The 11,893-nt window shown below is 45.6% G+C and overlaps 1 protein-coding gene across 3 annotated transcripts in view; it reads right to left on the bottom strand.

The window, feature by feature from the left end:
* Nucleotides 1-11,541, bottom strand: part of LOC141094255 (uncharacterized) — a 34,835-nt gene extending 23,294 nt beyond the window's left edge. For 2 of the 3 annotated variants that reach the window (XM_073580078.1, XM_073580076.1), the window contains exon 1: nt 11,365-11,541. The gene's annotated coding sequence lies outside the window, so the exon portion shown is untranslated. Of the gene's footprint in view, nt 1-10,869; nt 10,889-11,364 lie in introns of those variants that run through there. The other variant, XM_073580077.1, reaches the window with a different exon arrangement.
* Between the last annotated feature and the right edge of the window lie 352 nt (nt 11,542-11,893).

The following is an 11,893-nucleotide window of genomic DNA, read 5'->3' on the forward strand; positions in this document are numbered from 1 at the left end:
GACCTGAAATCTTAATTGTGAGACATTGTGCCCTGCAGAGATGAAATGGTGTGGTAAGGGAAAACGGAGATTTTTACACCCGATTGTGGACTTGTGTTTCGAAATTCTATCTTTGACAGGTTGTATAGCTTCTCCTATTTATAGAAGACCGCATGGACATTTAATCAGCTAAATCAAAACAGATGTGCCACAGGTAGAGAAATCTTTAATGGGGTATCTCTTGCCAGAGTGTGGATGGTGAATGACATTACCCTTAAAAATTTTGTTGCATTGATCGCATTGCAGGCAGAGGAATGTACCAGTTTTGGGGTTCTGGAGGTATCTTTGTGTCGGTCTAGACACTAGTTTTGGGGTTCTGGAGGTATCTTTGTGTCGGTCTAGACCGTGAGATGCCTATGTCAGCCCTAACGAGTCTCTGATGTTGGGGGCTTGTTTAACCCCTTCCCAACCTTTGACGCCACGTAGGAGTCATGAAAGTCGGTGCCAGTCCGACCTGTGACGCCTATGTGGCGTCATGGGGAGATTGCGGTCCTGCTGGTCGGGTGACCGAGGTGACTGAAAGGTCACCCGACGTGCAGGTACAGGAGGCCTTGTACGTCACCCCAGGGGGGTGGCTTTGCCCCCCCCCCTGGCCAGCCAATCAGAGCAATTGTAATATTTCACCAATGAAATATTACAATCCAGCCATGGCCGATGCTGCAATATTATCGGCCATGGCTGGAGACCGCGTTGTGACCCCCCCACCACGATTGACGGGGGCGATCTGCCCCCACAACCGACTGATGGCGGCGGGGGCAGATGTGGGGGAGCTCCAATGTTTAGGCACACAGGGGTTCTCCATACGCGACATGGTGTCCGCTAACAATTGGAGCTAATTTTCCATTCAAAAATTCAAATGGCGCTCCTTCACTGCGAGCCCTGCATCCAAACAGTGGTTTATGACTACATATGAAGTATCGGTGTACTCGGGAGAAATTGCCCAACGAATTTTAGGATCCATTTTATCCTGTTGCCCCTGTGAAAATGAAAAAAATTGAGGCTAAAAGAAAATTTTTGTGAAAAAAGTACTTTTTCATTTTTACAGATCAATTTGTGAAGCACCTGGGGCTTCAACGTGCTCATCTAGATAAGTTCCTTAGGGGATCTAGTTTCCTAAATGGGGCCATGTGTGGGGGACCTCCAAAGTTTAGGTACACAGGGACTCTCCAAGCACCGCTGTGTACGCTAATGATTGGAGCTAATTTTCCATTCAAAACGTCAAATGGCGCTCCTTCCCTTCAGAGCCGTGCGCCCAGTGTTTTCCCCCAAATGGGGTTTCAGCATACTCAGGACAAATTAGACAACTTTTGGGGTCCACGTTCTCCTTTTACCCTTGGGAAATTAAAAAAAATTGTTGCTAAATGATTATTTTTTGTGACTAAAAAGTTAAAATGTTCATTTTTCCCTCAATGTTGCTACTGTTGCTGTGAAACACCTGAAGGGTTAATAATCTTCTTGAATGTGGTTTTGAGCACCTTGAGAGGTGCAGTTTTTAGAATGGTATTTTCAGCCATATAGACCCCTCAAAGGGACTTCAAATGTGAGATGGTCCCTAAAAATTGTTTTGTAAATTTTGGTGTAAAAATGAGAAATCACTGGTCAACTTTTAACCCTTATAACTTCCTAACAGAAGAAAATTTGTTTCCAAAATTCTGCTGATGTAAGATAGACATGTGGGAAATGTTATTTATTAACTATTTTGTGTCACATAACTCTGGTTTAATAGAATAAAAATTCAAAGTTTGAAAATTGTGAAATCTTCAAAATTTTCTCCAAATGTCCATTTATTCACAAATAAACGCAAAAATTATCGACCTAAATTTACCACTAACATGAAGCCCAATATGTCACGAAAAAAAATCTCAGAATTGCTAGGATGCGTTGAAGCATTCCTGAGTTATTACCTCATAATTGGACACTGGTCAGAACTGCAAAAAATGCCCAGTGTTATGATTGAGTCACCGTAGGAGGCAAAAATAGAAATACTAGCTAAGTCCAGAAAACCAGAGAAGTTGGCAGCTATCGGATTGCAGACCCCTGAACTTATCAACACAACTAGCAGTAGCGGTGGGGGGCTCCTACGATGCCCTAGGCCCCTCGATCACAGCCGGAGGACTACATAGCCTAAAGACAGAAAGGGAAATCTAAACTGCCCCAGAGCAGACCCCAAAGCAAAGGCAGCCCCCCACATATAATGACGGTGAAGCAAGAAGAAAGAACAAAACACAGACAGAAAGATAGACTGAGCAAAGATAGGGCCCAGCTAGCTTAGATAGGAAAGGACAGGAAGGCTGCTGTCTGCAATCCGTGAAAAACCCTATAAAAATAAGAGCCAACAAACTGACAGTAAAAAAGGCCCTGAAGACGCTAGGCTTCAAAAAAGGCTATGTCAGTACTCAGGAATATTCTGAAGACAGAGCAACAGGCAAAAGGAGATTCAGCTCACCCCAGCAGGGAATGGCAGAATCCAGAAAAGCAAGGAAAACAAAACACTAATGCGAAAAGGCAAAGCAGAAATCTTAGCTTTAGATGAGCAGGAATCAGACTGGTTTCCTAGAAGTCCACAGAGAAATCACCCGCAGGCCAGAAGGGCGTCGGCAGCCTTATATCCAGTCATTAACTCCACTCAGCCAGTCATCATCATCAGCCCCAGGTGTTTGACAATCAGGCTCACTACCTTTCTTCACCAGAAGAGGGAGTTCCTCGGGCCTCAGTAGTGAAGGGGAAAATGAACTCACAACAGCCCAGGTCATTAGGGTCAAAATAGGCTGGCTCATGAAGGGGTTAAAGCAGGGTAACAAGGGGTGTTGGAATTCTGCCTCATCAGGGTCTCTTAATGGTTTGGTGCATAATATATGAAAAGGGATGATGGGTATGTACAAATGGTATATGGTTCGTAGCTGTAGATCTTATAGTGGTTGTCGAGTTCGTTGAGGTGTTTAGCACGTGAGGAGGGTAACTGCGTTCTTCAAATTTTTGATGAATTTCATTCAGTCTGTCTGAGCGTAGCGTGGTATCAGATACAATCCTTTGAACACGTTTGAACTGTGATTTTGAAATTGATCTTTTGACAGATGGTGGATGAAGACTCTGAAATTCCTGTCAGTTGGGTGTCTAGCTCAATGGATAGTGCACCATTTTGGTCTTTAACCCCTTTCTGACCGCCGACGGGATAGTACGTCAGCGGTCAGACTCCCTTGCTTTGAGGTGGGCACCTACACTGTGTGAATACCTCTCTAATTACATATATTCCACATTGACATGCCTTAGCATGGTAGAGTGCAACCATCCTTTGTATATTGTATATGGGGGTAGCTCCTCTTGGTATGCACCTATTCACATTAGTTTGGATGTGCCAGTCAGTTTTTTTGTCTCTTGGAAAAATAAAAAAAGTTATGGCTCTGGGAAAGAGGGGAGCGAAAAACGAAAAATCGAAAAAAAGCTCCGGTCATTAAGGGGTTAAGGACCATAATTTCCAAGAAATTGTGAAATTTAGTCCAGGCCAGAGGGTATTCAATTCACGAAAGGAAAGAGCGAGGGTTTCTGATGTACCATTCCAAATGCAGAAAATGTTGTCTATGTACCTTTTCCAGATAATGACTTGTGATCGAAATAGTAAGTTAGGATAGACACATTTAGTCTCAAATTCCTCCATGTAACAATTTGCGTAAGGAGGCGCTACATTTGAGCCCATTGCCGTTCTTTAATTTGTAAGTAGAACGAGTCTTGGAATGATTCCTTGTTAGGACTGAAGTGAGTAGTTCCAAGCATTAGTCTATTTTATTTGGATTCACCATTGATAATGTAAGAAGCTCTCATACACACTCTATGCCGGATTGATGTGGAATAGAATTGTAAAGATCCTTTACATCAAAGGAAAATGGCCTCCTTGGGTACTGAGCCCAAATCTTGGATAGTTCGGAGAGAGTCTCCGGTGTAGAGTATGAATGAGGCAGTTTTTTGCGTGAGTGAGGATTTTCTCAAGAAGATCGATAATGCAGATGGTATGGATTCTGTGGAGGCCACTATGGGTCGATCTGGTGGGTGTTGCAGACTCTTGTGTATTTTTGGCAGAATATAGAAAACTGGTATAATGGGATGGTTTTTCGTGACATATTTGCAGGTTTGTGAATCCAAGACATCCAGGTCGGTGAATCTTTCTAATACCTCTAGAATCAGGCCCATAATGTGGTGTGTTGGGTCCCTAGGTAATTTTTGGTATATTGTGTTGTCATTCAGCTCTCTGTAGACCTCCTGTTAATAATCAGTTCGGTTCATGACCACTATGTCGCCTTCTTTGTTAGCAGGTTTGAAGAAAAGATCTTTATCATTTTTAATGACCAAGGCCTGTTGGTCTCTGGGGGTTAGGGTCCCGTCACACCAAACGATGCACCAGATACTGACAACGATACAACCTTGTCAGGATCGCTGGTGCATCGCTACATGATCGCTGGTGAGCTGCCAAACATGCAGACACACCAGTGATCAGGACCAGCGAGGATGCTGGTATCCAAGGTAAATATCGGGAAACTAAGTGCGCGCGGCACTTAGTTACCCGCTGTTTACCTTGGATACCAGCTCCCAGCGCGAGCACGCTGGTATCCAAGGTGCACAGCGGGTAACCAAGCGCCACACGTTTAGTTAACTGATATTTACCTTGGATACCAGCTCCCAGCGTCTGCTTACAGCGCTGGGAGCTCACTGATCGTTGGTCTCCTGCTGCCACATGCAACGATGCATGCTGGCCAGTGGGAGACCAACGATCAAAAAATGGCCCAGGACGATCCTGCACGATACGCGATACCCGGCGGGGGGGCCGGTTGCTGATGTGTGCCACACACAGTGAGATCGCTAGCCCTTTAGATTAGATGAAAAGGGCAATTTACCCATATCAATGTCACGTCTGAGTGTCTGAAAAGATTCATCAACGAAGCTGATGAATGTTTCTAATGCATGAGAGTTGTTAGGATGTTAGGAAGTCTGTATGTACTTTTATTCTGTAGGCCCAGTCCAACAGCTGATAATAGGTTGGGGTTTTCCATCCATGTGACCTGGGCCAATTTGCCCACGGATGGAACAGTACATCTCAGCGATCGGCAGCGCACGCAGGGTCTCGATCGCTGCCATGGTGACCTGAGGTCATTATGATGACATCCGGGTCATCAGAGATCAGAAACTTCCTGGTCGTGCGCATGTGCAGTGCATGATCAGGAAGTCTCTCACTGTCAGTGCAGCGCTGACAGGTTCTAAAGCATGCAGATGCTGTTTCATCTGCATGCTATAAAAGCGATCAACCTGCAAAAAATGATTGTCTCATAGTGGGACAAAGTGTAAAAGTCAGGAAAAAAAAGGAAAAATTTTTTTAAAATAATTGTAAAATTTTTTTAAAAAAATAACTCAATATTTATTCTAGCACTAAAATATTTGAATGAAAAAAAAAAAAAAAAAATCTAAAACAATAAAAGTACACATATTTGGTATTGCCGTGTCCGTAATGACACGACCTATAAGGGTATGTGCACACGTTGAGGATTCTGCTGCACATTTTTCCGAGCAGATTTGGCTAAATCCACAGGTAAAATTACCTGCGTTTTACCTGCGGATTTAGTGCAGATTTCCTGCAGATTTTGTGCGGATTTCCCCTGCATTTTTACACCTGCGGATTTCTATAATGGAGCAGGTGTAAAAACTCTGCGGATCGGCACAAAAGATAATCCGCAGCATGTGCACAGCGTTTTTTGTTTTACATAGGATATAATGGTACTGTACACCGCAGCAGAATCCACAACGTGCAGACTCCACTAGTTAACCCCTTTAGTGAACACCATAAAAAAAGGAAAAAACAATGCTTTATCATACCACCGAACAAAAAGTGGAATAAAACACAATCAAGAAGACGGATATGAATAAACATGGGACCGCTGAAAACGTCATCTTGTCCCGCAAAAAACAAGCCCCCATACAGCTCCATCACCAAAAAGATAAAAAAGTTATAACTCTTAGAATAAAGCGATGCAAAAATAATTATTTTTTATATAAAAAAGTTTTTAATGTATAAAAGTGCCAAAACATAAAAAAATGATATAAATGAGGTATCGCTGTAATCGTACTGACCCGAAGAATAAAACTTTATCAATTTTACCACACACAGAACGGTCTAAAACGCTCCACCAAAAGAAATTCATGAAATGCTGGTTTTTGTTCATTTTGCCTCACAAAAATCGGAGTAGAAAACGATAAAAAAAAAAGTCACATGCCCGAAAATGGTACCAATAAAAACGTCAACTCGTCCCCCAAAAAAACAAGACTTCACCTGACTCTGTGGGCCAAAATATGGCAAAATAATAGCTCTCAATATGTGGTGATGCAAAAACTATTTTTGGCAATAAATGGCATCTTTTAGTGTGTGACAGCTACCAAATATAAAAACCCGCTATAACGCCTCTTTCACAAATCCTGATATTTCCGGTACTGGAGATGTCAGTATCCGTGTGTGCAATACTTGCAGTACACGTGTGGCATGTGTGTGCCGCATCAGTACCACAAGGACGGGCGCCAGGGAAGAAGCGTTACAGTAAGCACTGTTCCCCGGCGCTGAACACAGCTCTCATCATTCTCCCCTGCTCTGCTGGCAATCGGCACAAGCAGGGGAGAATGATGAGAGTTACATTTAAGTAATAAAAGACAGCAGGAGGTGGCTGATGGGACTATTACTCCCATCAGCTTACCCTTGCTGCTGTTAATAACAGTAGCAGCAGCAGCGGCAGATGGGAGTATTCATCAGCCGCTCCTGAGCTGTAAATAAATACGGTAGATAAAAAAAACAAAAAACGGCATGGGTTCCCCCATTTTTGATAACCAGCCAGATAAAACTCACAGCTGGGGGCTGCAGCCCTTAGCTGTCAGCAAGGCTGTTTATCAAGAATAGAGGAGTCCCCACGCTGTTTTTTGAAGTTATTTATGATATGAGCCATGTTCAGCACCCGGCGCGGGTGGAACAGCGCTTCTTCCCCGGCGCCGTTGCGTGTCACAAGGATGACATCATGTGTGTTATGTGTATGCACATGTGCTGGATGTTTTGTGGCCCGTGCTGACATTAAAAACGGACAAGTCTGTGTTTTGCCCACGGACACACGGTCCGTGGAAACACACTGACATGTGTACAGACCCATTCACTTGAATATGCAAATAGCGCTCTGTTCCTTCCGAATCTCTCCGCATGGCTAAGTAGCACCGTACAGCCACAAATGGGGTATTGTCACGTTCAGTAGAAATTGTAGGAGTTATTTTGTCTTCACTGCCCAATGGTATAAAATTCTGTGACACATCAATGGTGTCAATATAATCACTGAATCCCTAGATGACTTCATTGGACTTCGCAAAATGGGGTCACTTATGGGGGGTTCTGCTGTTTTGGCACCTCATGGGCTCTCCGAGTGGGTCATGGCACCTGCAAACCATAACAGTATGGCTCTGCCATATGCCCAAACAGTGGTTTACCCCCACTTATGGAGTATCAGCATACTCGGGATAAATTACACAATAATGTTTGGGGTCTAAGTTCTTCTGTTACCCCCGGGAAAATAAAAAATTGGGGGCAAAAAGATCATTTTTTTGTGGATAAAAGATGATTTTTTATTTTTAAGTCTCTACGTTATAAACTTCTGTGAAGCACTTGGGGGCTCAAAGTTCTCACCACACATCTAGATAAGTTTTTTAGGGGGTCTAGTTTCCAAAATGGTTTCACTTGTGGGGGGTTTCCACTGTTTAGGCACATCAGGGTCTCTTTTCAAATGCGACATGGCGTCTGATCTTAATTGCAGCCGATTTTGCATTGAAGAAGCAAAATGGCGCTCCTTCCCTTCCGAGCTCTGCCATGCGCCCAAACAGTGGTTTACCCCCACATATGGGGTATCAGCATACAAAGGACAAATTGCACAACAACTTTTGTGGTAACAATTTCTCCTGTTACCCTTGGTAAAATAAAAAATATTGGATCTGAAGTAATTTTTTTGTGAAAAAAAATTAAATGGTTCTTTTTTTTCAACATTCCAAAAATTCCTGTGAAGCACCTGAAGGGTTAATAAACATCTTGAATGTGGTTTTGAGCATCTTGAAGGGTGCAGTTTTTAGAATGCTGTCACTTTTGGGAATTTTCTATCATACAGACCCCTCAAAGTGACTTGAAATGTGATGTGGTCCCAGAAAAATAAAATGATGCTGTAAAAATGAGAAATTGCTGTTTTACTTTTAACCCTGATAATTTCCTAACAAAAAAAAAAATGTTGGTTCTAAAATTGTGCTGATGTAAAGCAAACATTTGGGAAATGTTAAATATTATGTATTTTGTGTGACATATTTCTGTAACTTAAGGGCGTGAAAATCCAAATTTGGAAAATTGCGAAATTTTTCAAAATTTTCCAAATTTTCCATTTTTTTCACAAATAAACGCTAGTCAGATCAAAGAAATTTTACCACTAACATGAAGTACAATGTGTTAGAAAAAAATTCTCAGAATCACCGGGATCCATGGAAGCGTTCTAGAGTTATTACCTCATAAAGGGACAGTGGTCAGAATTGTAAAAATTGGCCCGGTCATTAACGTGCAAACCATCCTCCGGGGTAAAGGAGTTAAAGATTTTTCTACCTGTGACACATCTTTTGTGATTTATTTGATTAAATGTCCATGCGGCCTACTATATATAGGAGAAACTACACAACCTGTCAAAGATAGAATGATGTTATAGGTATGCATGTATTGATTTATACCCCTTCCGAGTTACCTCTTCTTTTTGATGAATCTGGCTCACTGCATTTACTAATTCTGCATGTCGTCAGTCTTACAGAGTCGCTTATACTGAATGAAATCTTCTGTTCCATGGCCTTTTCCCTCTAGATTTCCCCATCTCCATATTTTCCTACCTCTCCTGCTCGAATGCCACACCTCCACCGAATAGACCATGCCTGTAACCCGTTTTTTCACCTTTCTCTAAAGGAAAACAACTCTAGTCTCACTTTCCAAATTGGGCTCTGGAACGCATATACAGCTGAATCCATACCCATTCAACGCACTAACTGAGCAGTTCTGCCCATTGGAACACACAGACACTTCCGGATTACCTCACTTCCGATTTAGCCTTTCTATGCGATAACCCCCATGTGGTACCCATCTCCGCCCCTCGCCGATATAACTGTCACAACCTGACATACATGCGTCCACAACAAGCGGCGGATACCGCGTTAGCTCAAGCACCAGGCTCCACTCTACTAGAACCGGTATGTTCTGAACCTCTGACACCAGCGCTACATCTTAATGCGGACACGTCAGTTACTGACCTTATCTTTATATCACAGATACAACTTGTAACAGGGAGCCCAGCGGATGCTCCATGGCACACAGTGCCTCTCTGACTTAAAGGTATGGTCATATCCCTTACCCAACATATAATGAGATCATATCATTAATTCTCTCTATTATATCGTTGACCACATCCTTTTTTCAAAAAACCAAAGCGGTCACCTAATTCTGCGAAGTCAGTAATAACCTCATAGGTGGGTGTCCGAAAATAATCACTCCTAATAAAACCAATCTGCCACTTACACCACCTTATTTGTTTAGCAGGATGCAAAGAGACGCGGGGTCTCATTCCCCTTAATACACCGCACCATACAGCAGTCGGGTAAGGACTTTACTACTTCCTCTTCAGAATTACATGTTCTCCAGATATAAATATGGAGTATTATTCTATGTTTATCTCTCTATTATTGAGATGGTTCAAGTTTTGAGGGATTACACTCTCCGTGTGACTTACAATATGACACACAGCACTCCACATAGAGAATAATGGAGCCTCCAGCACCGACCTCCACCCGCACTCCACATAGAGAATAATGGGGCCTGCAGCACCGACCTCCACCCGCACTCCACATAGAGAATAATGGAGCCTCCGGCACCGACCTCCACCCGCAGAGCCGCACTCCACATAGAGAATAATGGAGCCTCCAGCACCGACCTCCACTCGCAGAGCCGCACTCCACATAGAGAATAATGGAGCCTCCAGCACCGACCTCCACCCGCAGAGCCGCACTCCACATAGAGAATAATGGGGCCTGCAGCACCGACCTCCACCCGCAGAGCCGCACTCCACATAGAGAATAATGGAGCCTCCAGCACCGACCTCCACCCGCAGAGCCGCACTCCACATAGAGAATAATGGAGCCTCCGGCCCCGACCTCCACTCGCAGAGCCACACTCCACATAGAGAATAATGGAGCCTCCAGCACCGACCTCCACCCACAGAGCCGCACTCCACATAGAGAATAATGGAGCTTCCAGCACCGACCTCCACCCACAGAGCCGCACTCCACATAGAGAATAATGGAGCCTCCAGCACAGACCTCCACCCGCAGAGCCGCACTCCACATAGAGAATAATGGAGCCTCCGACACCGACCTCCACCCTCAGAGCCGCACTCCACATAGAGAATAATGGCGCCTCCGGCACCGACCTCCACCCGCAGAGCCCCACTCCACATAGAGAATAATGGAGCCTCCAGCACCGACCTCCACCCGCAGAACCGCACTCCACATAGAGAATAATGGAGCCTCCAGCACCGACCTCCACCCGCAGAGCCGCACTCCACATAGAGAATAATGGGGCCTGCAGCACCGACCTCCACCCGCACTCCACATAGAGAATAATGGAGCCTCCGGCACCGACCTCCACCCGCAGAGCCGCACTCCACATAGAGAATAATGGAGCCTCCGGCACCGACCTCCACCCGCAGAGCCGCACTCCACATAGAGAATAATGGAGCCTCTGGCACCGACCTCCACCCGCAGAGCCGCACTCCACATAGAGAATAATGGAGCCTCCGGCACCGACCTCCACCCGCAGAGCCGCACTCCACATAGAGAATAATGGAGCCTCCGGCACCGACCTCCACCCGCAGAGCCACACTCCACATAGAGAATAATGGAGCCTCCGGCACCGACCTCCACCCGCAGAGCCGCACTCCACATAGAGAAAAATGGAGCCTCCGGCACCGACCTCCACCCGCAGAGCCACACTCCACATAGAGAATAATGGAGCCTCCAGCACCGACCTCCACCCGCAGAACCGCACTCCACATAGAGAATAATGGAGCCTCCAGCACCGACCTCCACCCGCAGAGCCGCACTCCACATAGAGAATAATGGAGCCTCCAGCACCGACCTCCACCCGCAGAGCCACACTCCACATAGAGAATAATGGAGCCTCCGGCACCGACCTCCACCCGCAGAGCCACACTCCACATAGAGAATAATGGAGCCTCCGGCACCGACCTCCACCCGCAGAGCCGCACTCCACATAGAGAATAATGGAACCTCCGGCACCGACCTCCACCCGCAGAGCCGCACTCCACATAGAGAATAATGGAGCCTCCGGCACCGACCTCCACCCGCAGAGCCGCACTCCACATAGAGAATAATGGAGCCTCCGGCACCGACCTCCACCCGCAGAGCCGCACTCCACATAGAGAATAATGGAACCTCCGGCACCGACCTCCACCCGCAGAGCCGCACTCCACATAGAGAATAATGGAGCCTCCGGCACCGACCTCCACCCGCAGAGCCGCACTCCACATAGAGAATAATGGAGCCTCCGGCACCGACCTCCACCCGCAGAGCCGCACTCCACATAGAGAATAATGGAGCCTCCGGCACCGACCTCCACCCGCAGAGCCGCACTCCACATAGAGAATAATGGAACCTCCGGCACCGACCTCCACCCGCAGAGCCGCGCTCCACATAGAGAATAATGGAGCCTCCGGCACCGACCTCCACCCGCAGAGCCGCACTCCACATAGAGAAT

This window comes from Dendrobates tinctorius, unplaced genomic scaffold (assembly GCF_039654945.1).
Source record: "Dendrobates tinctorius isolate UK_male_01 unplaced genomic scaffold, ASM3965494v1 ptg000063l, whole genome shotgun sequence".
NCBI classification, from domain to species: Eukaryota; Metazoa; Chordata; class Amphibia; order Anura; family Dendrobatidae; genus Dendrobates; species Dendrobates tinctorius.